The 14,635-nt window shown below is 49.6% G+C and overlaps 1 long non-coding RNA gene across 1 annotated transcript in view; it reads left to right on the forward strand.

Moving 5' to 3' along the window:
- The window catches only part of LOC149126002 (uncharacterized), a 151,511-nt gene extending 140,834 nt beyond the window's left edge, over window positions 1-10,677 (forward strand). The window contains exon 3 of the long non-coding RNA XR_016235105.1: window positions 9,759-10,677. This is a non-coding gene — a long non-coding RNA (uncharacterized LOC149126002). The remainder of the gene's footprint in view (window positions 1-9,758) is intronic.
- The last annotated feature ends 3,958 nt before the right edge of the window (window positions 10,678-14,635 follow it).

The raw sequence follows: 14,635 nt of genomic DNA on the forward strand, positions 1-14,635 counted from the left end.
CACGCCACGTTATCACGGGACGTGTGTGGCTGCTTTAGATGGGCTGGGGTTCTCCTCAGACCTTCAGACGCGGGGTTGGGGGGAACAGGGCAAGCAGCCCCAGGCGAAGCTCCCCCCAGACCTGGGACACAGTCGCAAGGTGTGTTACTGAGTCAGCGCCACACCTCCCCTGTCTGATTTACATCTCTTTCTGTTGCTGTTTGGTTTTCATGCCTGATGGCTTTGGCGAATGCCTCCCAAACTGTTAATCAAGGGTGAGGATTGTGGTTGTTTTTGTCTTCCAGACTTAGTTAAAGCTCTTCTAGTTGGCTGTAAATTTTGATGCTGGCTGGCTGTTTAATTTGTTTCCCAAAGAAACCTTTTATTTAATGAGTATAAATTTCACAAGTATAACTTTAGGAATATAGTGATTCTCCCCACCATGCCTGCCCTCCCACCTCCACTCCCACCCTTCCTTCTCTTCCCTCTCTCATTCCAAGTCCCATTCTCCATTAAGATTCATTTTCAATTAACTTTATATACAGAAGACCAACTCTATACTAAGTAAAGATTTCAACAATTTGTACACACACATAAAATATAAAAAAGTGTTTAAGAACAAATTTTACAATTAATTCTCATAGTACAACTCATTGAGGACAGAGGTCCTGCATGGGAAAGAAGTACACAGTTACTCCTGTTGTTAATTTAACAATCAACACTTTTTTTGAAAGATTTATTTATTTATTTGAAAGTCAAAGTTACACAGAGAAAGGAGTGGCAGAAAGAAAGAGAGGTCTTCCATCTGCTGGTTCACTCCCCAATTGGCTGCAATGGCTGGAGCTGTGCTGGCCAGGACCTAGGAGCCAGGAGCTTCTTCCAGGTCCCCCACGTGGGTGCAGGGGCCCAAGCACTTGGGCCATCTTCTACTGTTTTCCCAGGCCATAGCACAGAGCTGGATTGGAAGAGGAGCAACCAGGACTAGAACTGGCACCCATATGGGATGCCGGTGCTTCAGGTCAGGGCATTAACCCGCTGCACCACAGCACCAGCCCCAACAATTAACACTCTTATGTATGACGTCAGTGATCACCTGAGGCTCTTGACATGAGCTGCCTCAGCCATGGAAGCCTTTAGAATCCACAGACTCTGTCAATATTTAGGGTCATAAGCAAAGTAGAATTCTCTCCTCCCTTCAGAGAAAAGTACCTCCTTCTTTGATGGCCCCTTCTTTCCACTGGGATCTCATTCACAGAGATCCTTCATGTAGGACATTTTTTTTTTGTCACAATATCTTGGCTTTCTGTGCCTGAAATGCTCTCATGGGTTTTTTAGCCAGACCAGAATGCTTAAGGGCTGAATCTGAAGTCAGAGTGGTATTTAGAGTGGTTGTCATTCTATGAGTCTGTTGTGTGGACTGCTTCCTATGTTGGAACATTTTCTCCTCTTAAATTCTATATATTGTTATTTTCAGACACTTTAATCTTATTACATGATCCCTTTAACACTTAATTCTATCTATATGATCACTTTAACACTTAAGATGGTATTATTACCACCCTGGCTGACTGTTTTAAGTTTGCATTCTCTCTCTCTCTCTCTCTCTCTCTCTCTCTCTCTCTCTCTCAGATATATTGGTAGTTCCTACAGAGACTTCTGGGCCAAGGCATCCCTTGACTGTATGCTGTAAGACTTGTACATTCATAGTCACTGTGGCCTTGTCTTCAGCGGAACCCAGCTAGGTTTACTTGAGTGTTTACGATTAGTCCTTTGGGGCAGGAGAAACTTCTACAAGTGGAGTCTAGCATGCTGGCATTAGCTTGTCTTTAGTGCTGGTCCACACTCAACAGTTGCTCTGGCTCCGACCTGCATATTTCTACCTGATTCCCGAGCTTTTACCTTGTACTAAGTTCTAGTAACTGCATCTCAGTGTGTGAGTGTCTGTGTAAATTACTGCTTAGCATGTAGGAGCTGCTTAGCATGGTGGCCCTGGACCAGAAGGTGAGGCCTCCAATCCTGTGTCTGATACTCAGTTATCTGTTTGATGCGGGGCAAGTTACTTCATATCTTTGTGGTTCTTCGAATCAGGGTGGTAACAGTGTTTATCTCACAAGGCTGTTGATGAGCTTTGAGTTGAATTATGTATCTAGCGATTTTAGAAGGGTGCTTGGCACACCATCTCACACTTGCTGAAGACTTGCAGTTGCAGTAGTTAGTGGAGAATGTGGTGGCACTGATGTCCATTGTGAATTGTGCCTCCTCTCAAGGGAGGGTGCCACTTCCCGAGTCTCACCTGGGCGGTTGTGCATGTGTGGCTGTGACTAGGCTCATGTTGGCAGATGCTTCCTTACTAGATGTTGGCCTTTGGGGTGATGCGTGTGTCCATGCTCCGGTCCTGTTGGCGGACATCGGCTTGCAGCATCTGTCTCCTGGTTGACACCTGCTTTTCCTAGCTCCTGGCTTCAGCCTGGCCCAGCCCTGGCTATTGAAGCCGTTTGGGGAGTGAGCCAGTGTATGGAAGCTTGCTCTCTCTCACTCTCTCTGTCTTCCCTCCTCTCTCTCTAACTCTGCCTTTGAAATAAATAAATCTCTAAAAATATTTAATGAGGGTGTTTACGGTTTCTTCCTTTCTTTCCTTTTTCTCATCTGGCACACTCCTGGAAGTGGCAGTTTTGCTTTTCCAAAAGGAACACTGCTTTTTCCACGGGGGTATGTTCCCACTGCTCTGAAAGCACCTCTCTTCCTACTGAGCCAGAGTTTACCATAATACAATCCCGTTAGTGGTTCAGCTGTCCAGGTAGCACGTGTTCGTTCTGCCTGGATTCCAGGATGGATGCTGTGCCAGAGCATAAAATAAACATGAACTCCATCAGGCTCAGCTGCTGCCCTTGGAGCACTTGCCACGTGGTGGACTGGGACAGGGCCGTGAGTGTGCGAGGCCAGGCTGTGCAAGAAGTGTGCACGCACAGCCCGTCCGGCAGGTGCACCGTCTGCACCGTTAAGATTCATGGAGCTCCCAGCGGGTCTTTCCTCCTGGAGTCCATGCAGAAGGGTCACCTCCCCTCCTCTTGGAGTCAGCATCTTCCTTGTCTTGCTCCTGATGGGAGGAGAGCAGGGCGTTCCAACGGCGGGCCCAGCACTGCCACGAGGTTCCAGTTTTGCGATGTCGGTTACAATGAAGGCGATTAGCTTGATGCATTCGGCTATTTCTGTACTGGTTTTGTGATCTCTCTGCATCTGCACTTTATCTACTTCGTTGCTTGTTTGACCATTTGCTTTAAATGTCTGGTTTTTGTCTAAGTAAATTTAGGAAAATTTTGTGGTAATCATAAGTAGAAAAGTGGTATGGCTTACGATGTAAAGATACCAAGAAGGTACGTAGATACCTATTAGCATTTTTAGAAGTTCATCTGTAAACCCCCTAAATGTGTTGCACGGACCACGAATATGGACTCCTGGCCTTTCTCTGGTCTTATCTTCCCTTGGGAAGGAGTGTTGACCGTTTGGCCCAGATCTCTCTTCAAATCTGTGTGACATTTTCACACTCCCCCAATTCTATTCCCTGGCCACACTTTTCCCCTCTGTTTTGTTCTCTTCACAGCATATAGTTGCAGTTTGTATTGGCTGCCATCCGTGATCGGTGGCACCGGAAGGTGATTAGTTCTTTTCAACAGTGGGACTGAGCCGATCCCAAGAGAAAAAGTACATATCATTTTGTAAATGAAAAATACTTGTTGAAGGGCTGAGACGTTTCGTGATTTGAGTAAGGCTGGGAGGAAAGTGCACTGAGAGATTAGAAACGACACAGCTGTGATTACAGGCTGCTCGGCCCTCTCAGGTTTCCTTTGAGCCAAATTTGTCTTTATCAGAGGCTTTGATTACCTGGGTTTCTGTTGTTTACTTGTCTGTTTCAGAAACTCTGGCTGCCGTAATATAAGAAAATCTCCAGTAATGTTGGGTTGGCTCAGAAGCCCTGTCCGCCCAGCCATTATAAGTATGCATTTCTAAGGCTATAAGGAAGTGTCATTAAACTTACAGATTACGGCCTGTTGCTGGATTTAAAACCCTATTTTGTGGGTTTCTTGTTTCCACCCTCCTTCAAAGGCCTCCTCTCTGCCCATCAAGGCCCTGCCCTTTGTTCTCCGCGCCAGGGAGTCCTTCCTTTCTCCTGCCTTACTGCAGGCAGGAAATGAGGCTCAGTCAAGGCCAAGGTGTTCTGGAGCCTTGGTTTTCCTGACATCACGTCCTGGCTTTCCATGTGGTCCTGTGGTTCTTTCAGAAATAATGAGTTGTTAAATATTAATTGACAATTTTGATAGCAGGCCGTGCCGACCATCTTCGACTTCATTTTAATAAAAGAAGTGACAGAGTATCTGAAGGCAGCTGGGTCTGCCTCCGTAGGAAAGGAGATCTTTCAAAGTCAGAACTGCTTATTGATGACAAAATAATGACAAGCTCTCCAAATCCACAAAGCATTGATTCTGTGGGAACAGGCGTAAGAGACGGTGGGAACTGCCCGAGCTGCACGGGCCTGGACTGCCCCGTGGGGATATTTTATGAGTGGAGCACAGGGCCTGAAAGAGCTGACAGCTGCAGTTCGCAGAAGGGCCCAAGCTGTTCCCAGTGAGCTGCTCACGCACCCACAGGAGTGGCCAGTGGCGTCCAGGAGTGGCCGCTGGACAAGAGTGCAGGTGCAGGTGCAGCTGGTAAAGAGGCTGGCAGTCAGGAAAGAATGGGTCTGGTTCTAAAAGGCCGACTGCCAGGACCATACCCACAGGACTCCCCAAAATGGTGGCCTGGGGGCAAGGCGACACACTCTGCATAGGGCTTCCTGGACAGACTGACTTGATTCCTACGAATCAGCAGCTTTGAAATGTTCAAGCGGTTTAACCAAGATGACCAATGGTAATAGCTACTTAACTATTGACGTCCTGCGTGGTGCTCCACCGTGCTATCTACTTGACGTGAGTGATCGGACCAGACTCCCGCAGGAGCCATTGACAAATGCTCTTACCACCCCGTTTCTAGAAGGAAGGAAGTTGGAGTGAGTGAGTGGCCCACGGGTAGGATGCCTCCATCTCCCCACCCACTCACTGCTGTTGCTTCTGGGAAAGTGACGGAGGGTGACCCAAGGACTTGGCTCCTGCTACCGTGTGGGAAGACCTGCGTGGAGTTTCTGGCTTCGGCCAGGGACTTGCACACCTGGGTTGGCCCCGGCATCGTTTAGAGCCGTAGGAGGTCAAGGGGGTGGGGGAAACCCCAAGTTCTTCTGCCGAAGGCTGAGTGAAGATGAGATACCTTTGCTCTCCCGTGTTGTACCTGAGTGGAGACTTCATGGGATCCGTCACTGGCATATAGAAATTCGACGCTCGCTAGAACAGTCAACACACAGGTGCAGATTAAGAACCATCTGTACAGAAAGATACAAGGCTGGACGAGAACTGTTGGAGAGGGAGTGGCTTTATTAGAACCCTCGCTGTATTGCGCTTGATTATTTCTTTCTTTACCGACTTACAAACAGGAGTGGGGTCTTACTTGGTCTCTCCTGTTCTTAGCAGGCACAGTGTCTGCCGAGTAGAACATTTTCAGTAAATATGTCCTGAGATTTTCCAGTCGAGAGCTCTACATATTGACTCTGTCTGTGGTTTTCTCTTATTCGTGTGGCCTTGCTCTTTGCTTCCATTTGAGAAGTAAAAAGGGATCGAGACCATAAAGTGAGACAAGGGGTCACTGGGGCAGTTTGCTTCCTGGACCTCGCTCAGCACGGGGGCTGGGCAGGATCGAGCTCGGTCACTCCCACGATCCGTGTAGCCAGTGCTGTAACTGGCGGAGTCACCGGAAGCCTTGCAGATCCCGGACATGGTCAAAAGAATCAGACCAACCAAATTGTGGTTCTCTCTGGCAAATACGTGGCTATCTGATGAATGATCCTGTAATCAGGTGCTTTTTCTTGATTTATTACTGAATTCCAGGGTTGGAAAGGGTCTTAGAGATCATGTGACACAGTATTGTTATTTTAGAGGTGGAATAATAGAATCCAGAGAGGTTAAGTGTCTTGGTTCAGGACACGTGGCCGGTGCTGGGGGCGCTGTCTCAAAGCTTCTAGTCCCCGTCCCCGCAGTAGCACTCTGGTACGGGTGAGGAGCGCGAGCTGGTTTGTGTTTGTCGCTGAGGTTTTCCCTGTGACCGCAGTGTGACCTGTCCCAGTTACTGGATCCCGAGTCTGTGGAGCTGTGTAAGCAGTAGAGATCTGGGTCTGGGGCTGTGCACAGTAGGCTGAGCCTCCGTCTGAGGCACCAGCATCCCATATGGGCGCCAGTTCTTGTCCTGGCTGCTCCTCTTCCAGTCCAGCTCTCTGCTAATACACTTAGGAAGGCAGCAGAAGATGACCCAAGAACTGGGGTCCTTGCACTCATGTGGGACATGGATGAAGCTCCTCGCTCCTGGCTTCGGCCTGGCCCAGCTCCGGCCATTTGGGGAGTGAACCAGCAGATGAAAGACCTCTCTCTGTCTGTGACTCTGCCTCTCAAATAAAAAAATAAAATCTCTAATAAAAAATAGTAGAGGTCTATGCACGTACGGGGGGAGGGGTAGCACTCACCCCCTTCTCTGTAAGTGGTGGACTGTCTACTGCTTTGGGAACTGTAAGGATGGGTGGGTGTGTGTGTGTGTGTGTGTGTTGTGGTTGCCATTGGTTTGCATTTAAATTTTGTGAATGTTTCTTTTTTGAGAGTTAAAGCTCATTTTGGGGAATTTGTGATATGGGTATCTATTTTCTTTGACAATAGGACAATAGTTGATAGACTCAAGAAAAATACTATTGAGCTAAAAATCTCAGCTACTAGTCCTTAAGTATTAACCACGTGTTGGGGTAGTGAAGCCAAGCAGAGTGGTTTGAACCACTTAATAATGTCTTATTTCCCCTTTTAATGATCAGGTTAATGACTGGGAATCCCAACCAACTGAAAAAAATGTAATAAAAAAATATAAAGGGGGCTGTGACAACATAGACTGTACTGACGGTTCTGGGATGAGGTGAACATCCAGTCTGTGAGTTGCTCTGCTTATCCACAGCCATGGAGCCATGGAGTCAGACCTCTTGGGTACAGACTTCAGTGTGCAAAACAGACCAGAAAGCTGGCTCATGCCATCAAAGTCTGCAAGACGGGGCCCTAGGGGGGAGACTCATCCTAGCCCTGGTCCTATTCTCTGTGTGCCCTGGAACCTGGTGCCAGAGGCTGGACCCACAGCCAGTGCCACTAGCAGATAAGTTCTCCTGGAAACAGACCCCTGGCCAGAAGGAAGGATTTCATTCCCGTATGTTCTTAGTCTTCCCAGAAGCAATGACATTTTCTGAAAGGCTTAGTAACACTTTCAGGAGTTCCAGTCATTATTCCAGACTGTAGAATCTGCTAGCAATAACACAGGGCTTGGATGGGTCCCAGGAGCCATCCGCCAGAGAGAACTCCCTCATGCACCTTATGATTCACATCTGACTGCTCCCTTGCCAGGTTCCAGACACCACCCCACTCCCTGCTTTTTCTTATCCTTCCACGCCACGGCTGACCTGTTTTCCCTTCTCTGCCTCACCCTTCAAGTAGGGACGCGCCTACGTTCATGGTAAATCTATGTTCATGATAAAAAAGTTAAACCCATGTGGACCTTGGGATCCAGGAATTCCACTCCTAGGTGTTTACCCAGCAGAAGTCGGCGCTCGCATCTGCAGAAGCACTGGTCCAAGAACATTTACAGCAGCTCCGTCCATCATGGCTGAAAACTGCAAGTCACCCACACGGCGTCAGCGGAAGCTGTGCAGGCGGGAGCTAGTGGAGTCGTGTGATGGAGTACTACTCAGCAATGAACGGGAGCCGACGTGGCATGTGCAGAATATGTGCATGTGTGTAGCCTCCAGCTCGCAGGCACCCTCCGTGCATGGAAAGACAGCAGGGCCATGACTGCCTTTGTCCAGAAGGCAGTGGAGCCAGACCGGACAGGGCTGGTGGCAGTGCTCACAGAGGTAGGAGATACCTCTGGGACTGGACAGTGGCGTGGGCGGCGCTCTGTGGCGAGGGTGTGCAGTCAGGAAAACACCAGGTCTATACGTTTCACTAGTTGGGAATCAAAACTCAGTTTAAAATGAAAACCTAGGGCGCTGGCGATGTGGCGCGGTGGGTTAACACCCTGGCCTGAAGCGCTGGCATCCCATATGGGCGCTGGGTCTAGTCCCGGCTGCTCCTCTTCCAATCCAGCTCTCTGCTATGGCCTGGGAAAGCAGTGGGAGATGGCCCAAGTCCTTGGGCCCCTGCACCAGTGTGGGAGACCCAGAAGAAGCTCCTGGCTCCCGGCTTCGGATCAGCGCAGCTCCGGCTGTTGCAGCTAACTGGGGAGTGGACCAGTGGATGGAAAACCTCTCTCTCTGCCTCTCCTCTCTCTGTGTAACTATGACTTTCAAATAATAAATAAATAAATCTTTAAAAATAAATAAATAAAATAAAATAAAATAAAAACCTAAAGGAACACAGTCTTCTCTGGCCCTGGGTTTTGCTTGTTTCCTGTCCCTTTCGGCTCGTGCTGTCCCCATCACCTCTCCTGCCAGGCACCATCTGCCTGGCCATTGTGAACCTGTGTGCTTATTTAAAATGCTGCTTTACACCGCTCAGGTCTAGGCATAGATTGAAAAGTATTTGTTTTGGTTCGAGATGTTCCAGACCCTGGATGGGAGACAAGAAGGGGGTTTTGAGCGACCGTAGGGCTCTTTGTGGTGCTTCTGACACCACAGCTGGGTGCTTCCGTCCCCTCCAGAGGCAGTCCTGATACCCGGTGGTTAGTTTTGTGGCTGGCTTTCTGGCTCCCCTTTCCGCACTCACTCAGCGACCCCTCCGTGCAGGATGGTGTGGCTGTGTCTCCCCACGCATGAGCTTCCTTTAAAACCTGCTCTCAGAAGGGTCCACTGTACCTCTTTCTGTCGTGGGATTTCCAGACCATTCCCGTACTTCCCAGGCCACGTCTCCCCCAGAATAAGCCTGGCACCTCCTGCCCTCGTGCCCTGCACTGGATATGGAAAAATGCACGCGTTCAGTAACATCTGTTGAAAAAACTGCTAAAGTGGCACCCGCCCTCCTTCCCTCCTTCCCTCCTTCCCTCCTTCCCTCCTTCCCTCCTCCCCTCCTTCCCTCCTCCCCTCCTCCCCTCCTCCCCTCCTCCCCTCCTCCCCTCCTCCCCTCCTCCCCTCCTCCCCTCCTCCCCTCCTCCCCTCCTTCCTCCCTCTCCCTCTCCCTCCCCCTCCCCCTCCCCCTCCCCCTCTCCCTCTCCCTCTGTTTGTTTCTTCCTTTCTGTCTTTCTGTCTTTCTCACGTGGCTCCTTCAGCGACAGGGCTGCGCTGAGGCAAGCATTTTGCGTAAGTTGCGTTTTGCAGATGCACAGGTGTCCCTCAGGTCATGGGGGAACCGGAAGTACAAGAGGAGCTTACTCTGGTGCAAGAGTTCTGAAATCCAGACATGGTTTTTCCTAAGACACCTTTTCCTGAAGTCCTGATTACCTCTCATCGAGGGTCTGCTCCGTAGCCCCTGTGACCACTGTGGGAGCACATCAGTGTAGCGTTCCTGTGCCTATCAGCTTGATCCTAGACAAGTCCTGGAGAAAAAGCACAACGTTACAAAGTCAAAGCAGTTTTCACCAAAAAAAGTGGGGGGACTACTTTTCAAACAAGGTTACAGAGTCTTACGCCACAGCCGTTTACTTCACTGAAGTCATTGAAATCAATTCTTTTTTTCCACCAGGCTTCTCAAAATCAAATATGGATTGGGCTTACGAGGCAACATTTACGACAGCGACGTGTCTGCAGGCGCGCAGAAATGCAGTGTGTCTGCTGCCTTCAGCACGGAGCAGACAGCAAGGAAGACAGCTACTACGGGAACCCGGCCACAGAGGCTGGCGTCAAGCCCTCCGCTCTTACGTCACCGCCCAGCTGACCGAAGTCCATGCCAGCCCAAGAGGACACAGGCTAATACGGTGCACTGCTTTCTTCTCAAAGTGTCCATGGGTGCCCAGAACTTGGCACTGTGTTCTAAATGTTTTAAAAGATGTATTTATCGGCCAGCGCCACGGCTCACTAGGCTAATCCTCCACCTTGCGACACCGGCACACCGGGTTCTAGTCCCGGTCGGGGCGCCGGATTCTGTCCCGGTTGCCCCTCTTCCAGGCCAGCTCTCTGCTGTGGCCAGGGAGTGTAGTGGTGGATGGCCCAAGTGCTTGGGCCCTGCACCCCATGGGAGACCAGGAGAAGCACCTGGCTCCTGCCATCGCATCAGCGCAGCGCCGACTGTAGCGGCCATTTGGGAGCTGAACCAACGGAAGGAAGACCTTTGTCTCTCTCTCTCTCTCTTTCTCACTAACTCTGCCTGTCAAAAAAAAAAAAAGAAAGAAAGAAAGAAAGAAAGATGATCGTTGGTACTTGCTGGATAAAGTGCCTGACATCCTCTGAGGTGTTGTTCCACTTCCAATCCAGCTCTCTGCTATGGCCTGGGAAAGCAGTGGAAGATGGCCCAAGTGCTTGTGACCCTGTACTCTCATGGGAGACCCGGAGGAAGCTCCTGGCTCCTGGCTTCGGATTGGCTCAGCTCCGGCCGTAGTGGCCAATTGGGGAGTGAACCAGTGGATGGAAGACCTCCCTCTCTGCCTCTCCTTCTCTCTCTGTGTAAGTCTAACTTTCAAATAAATAAATAAATCTTCCAAAAAAAAAAAAAGGAATCTATCTCTCTGCAAATTAAGAATTTTTTTTATATTGAAAAGATGCAACCAATTAATGAAGCAGAGACACTGATTTCTGGTTTAATTTTTAATAGTCAATAATGAAAGAGGAATATCTGTTTATCTACATTCCTGTATATGTGTGTGCTAGATCACTCTAGACCACTCTCCTTGTAGAGTCTAAAAAATTTATTTGATGGGCAGAGTGTCAGAGAAAGAGAGAGAGAGAGAGAGAGAGAGAGAGAGTGAGTCCTCGCATCTGCTGGTTTATTCCCCCAATAGCCACGGTGCTCAGGGCTGGGCCGGGCTGAAGCCAGGATCCAAGAACTCCATCCCTGACTCCACGTGGGCAAGCAGGGCCATGGGCTTGCTGGAATTCCACGCTTGGTGTGACTGGTGTGCGTTCACACATGAACTCATCGGGAAGAGGCTAGAGATCAGGCTGCCAGGCTGGAGCCCCCTGGCTGAGTCCTGGTGCCTCCACAGGAGAGGCAGGCAGACACACAGACAGGTCACCCCTGACCCTGTCCCATGATGCTCTGCACTGCCCTGGGCTCTGAGAGCAAGAAGGCAGGTTGCCCAGCAGGGGAACTGCTAGGCCGTGGTCTGCCCCTCCCAGGTGCGTTAGAGACACTTGGACTGGAAGTGCAGCAGCTGTCAGACCGACGCTGTGTTGCAAGTGGTGGCTGAACCGGCCCTGGGCCGCAACACTGGCCCACTTTTTCTCTTTAAAACTCACTTTCCTCACTGTTTTGCTATTAAGGGTTTGTGCTTTGATTCCAGCTCAGTGAGACATGTTTACAAACAATCCCATGTGTGGATTTCAACTCGGGTCTTTCAGAGCAGTTAATTCTCCATTCATAAGAGCACTCGGGGAAGCTATAGAACTACCAGTCTTCACAAACCAACATTTAGCCTTTAGAACTGAAGTGTGCATGGTCGTGACCATTCAGGGCGAAATGAATTTTCTTGACTCGTATGAGTCAGCATTTTTGCGGCCATGACGAAATACCGGAGGCAGATAACTTTCTAAAGGAAAAGAGGTTTGCGTGGCTGGTGGTTCTGGAAGTGCAAGGACAAAGGGTCTTGTCGGGCGGTGGCCTTCTTGCTCTCAGAGCCCAGGGCAGTGCAGAGCATCACGGGACAGGGGTCAGGGGTGACCTGTCTGTGTGTCTGCCTGCGTCTCCTGTGGAGGCACCAGGACTCAGCCAGGGGGCTCCAGCCTGGCAGCCTGATCTCTAGCCTCTTCCCGATGAGTTCATGTGCGAACGCACACCAGTCACACCAAGCGTGGAATTCCAGCAAGTGCCAGAGGGCTGACTTCATAAGGGAGACAGAAGTGGGGTCTGCAAGGAGTTTTAGGGGAAGAATAAGTGATCTGGACGCGAAGGTAGAGAGGCGCCTGGGACCAGGTTTGCCAGGGCGCAGAGGGTGGGGTCAACTCCGACCTTGGGGATTTACCTCCAGGCAGATGGCAGTCTTCAGAGAAAGCCCCCGCCTGTGGTTTTGGAGGGAAGGCGTGGCTAGAGGCCTTGGTGGGGGTGGGGTGGAGGTAGAGCAGGTCAGCAGCCTTGGGTCTCCTGTGGTTCAAGGTGTTCAGCAGGCCCAGGTGCCCCCCTAAAACCTTGTCTTAGGAGCCCGTGTTGTGGCCCAGCAGGTTAAGCTGCTTCTTGGATGCTAGTGTCCCATTTTAGAGCACCGATTTGTTCCACTTCCAATCTAGCTCCCTGCTAATGTGCCTGGGAAGGCAGCAGAGGACGGCCCAACTCCTTGGGCATCTGCCACCCATGTGGGAGATGTGGGTAGGGTTCCAGGCTCCTGGACTTGACCTGGCCCAGCCTTCTTGGGGCCATCTGGGGAGTGGACCATTTCTGTCTCTCCTTCTTTCTCTCTGTCACTCTGTTTCTCAAATAAATAAATAAATCTTTCCAAGTTACCTTTCTCTTAACAAGCATGCTGCATAATTTTATTAGATAAACCTGTGTAAAAGACAAATCCAGTTCATCCAGACCTCCAGGTTTCTTTATTGCGTTTACGTACTATTTTACGTACTTTCTAATCCTCTCCTATTGTGGGCATGAGTCGGCATTTTGTGTTTGCTTTTCACATTTGTGGATAGGTTACAGAGCCAGCTAATCTGCATAGAGCAATTGGGAACAGCATCCTTCGTGAGTAATGAGTTTCCTCTGCTCTGCAGATAACATCACCTCTGCCACTTGAAACCAGGGCCGTGAGTGACAGGCACAGAAGGACCGGGCTGTGTCTCCAGTTTCCCTGGCGTGTCTGTCTCCCTCCACTGACCCTGGATCATCCAGATAGGGCACTGTTTGCAGTGGTCTTGCCCTGTGTGCCAGACCTTGGCTGTCATTCTACATTATGAACCCGCCAGTTCAATGCTTCTTTTACATAAGAAGTATTTCTTCCCAGTGATCCCTCTAAGATATTCATGCCCAACTGAAAATACGGCTGGATCTTATTCCCCAGTAGAGTTTCCGGGTTAACGGGAGACTGTTATCGCTTGCTTACGATGCATGAAAGTCTGTTTTATCTTTGTGGCACTCCTTTTATTAAAAGAGCGTAGCCATTCCTCGCTACACCTGTCTTTCCCCAGAAACCGGGGAAGCTGTGCCTTGCTGGCAGGAGAAGGAGCTATGATTATTTATTTGCCGATACGTGTTTGTTTCCACCTGCCCTTTTAAGCAGTTCATTTGTTATAATCGATTGTGACAGCAAGAAGGATTTCAGCTCCACTATCTTGTGTTTCCAACAGCAGAGAAGCACAAGTAATTTTTAAAAACTCTTATGTGCCCAGTGAGGTAATTTCCCTATTACTGGCTTTTAGCAAGGAATTGTAATTAAATTAGAGGGGAAAGGCGATGGCAGCCCACGTCGTGTCGCATTTATAGCAAGGGTGACGTCAGATACGGCAGGGACAGTCACTTGGGCTCCGATACAGCGTGGAGACCAGGGAGCAGAGGCGGCGCTGTGAGAGCGCAGAGCCCGGTTCCTGCTTCCCCGAGTGAGAAGGGCAAACACAAAGCCAGCCCTGGCTGAGTGATGCACTTGATTTTCTTCCTAAACCAACAATGGAGATAATGGGAATTGATCCCAAACTTTTCAAATGAAAAAATTCTCTCTTAAATTTGTTTTGAACAGAAGTTGAGTGTATACACACACACACACATGTACACACACACATGTGTACACACACATACGTACACACAGAATTACCCAGTATCTGAAAAATATTTATCCAACTCCTTCTCCTCCATGTCTGTCTGTCTGTCCATTTTCCTTTGAATTAGGCTACAACTAGAGAAGAAAAGCATTAGTGGTACAATGAGATTACAGCGGGGGTTTAAAACTTTAGGAAGCCATCTTTAAAAGCTGCGAATGAATTCCTGCTTTCCACTTGAACCGGTAGTGGTTGCACCATAGCCTAGAACTATGGAGACGTGTTGTGGCGCGGGTACACCAGTGTGTGCGCCTGTCCTCATTATAACATGGCCTGGGGCCTGGAGCTAAACATTTTTCTAGAACGTAATGAGCTGTGTACTATAATGAAGGTGTTTGAAATTGATTTGACTGCTACTTAGTATAAAAAGTCCCAGATCAAAGACGGTGGGCAGCCTGCAGGCACTGGGCGTTCAGAGGCGAGGGCCCTGGTAGTGGAGAGGCGAGTGGGAGGGTGTGGTGGCTGACGCAGAGCCCCGGATGGTAGCCAGCAGGTGTGTGGTTTTCTGCCCTTCACGTCACCACACGGTGCTCAGCACACCGCCATCTGGCCCTGGATGGCTCTGAGGAGTGTTTTGAAGACTATTATAAAAGTCAATTTAATTTCTCTCTCGATTCCTCTCAGTTCAGGAGTACTTCACATTGCTCCTCCGTCACTGTCATGGCCACCCTC

This window comes from Oryctolagus cuniculus, chromosome 6, assembly GCF_051225735.1.
Source record: "Oryctolagus cuniculus isolate XC-2025 breed Fujian yellow rabbit chromosome 6, ASM5122573v1, whole genome shotgun sequence".
Taxonomy (NCBI): Eukaryota; Metazoa; Chordata; class Mammalia; order Lagomorpha; family Leporidae; genus Oryctolagus; species Oryctolagus cuniculus.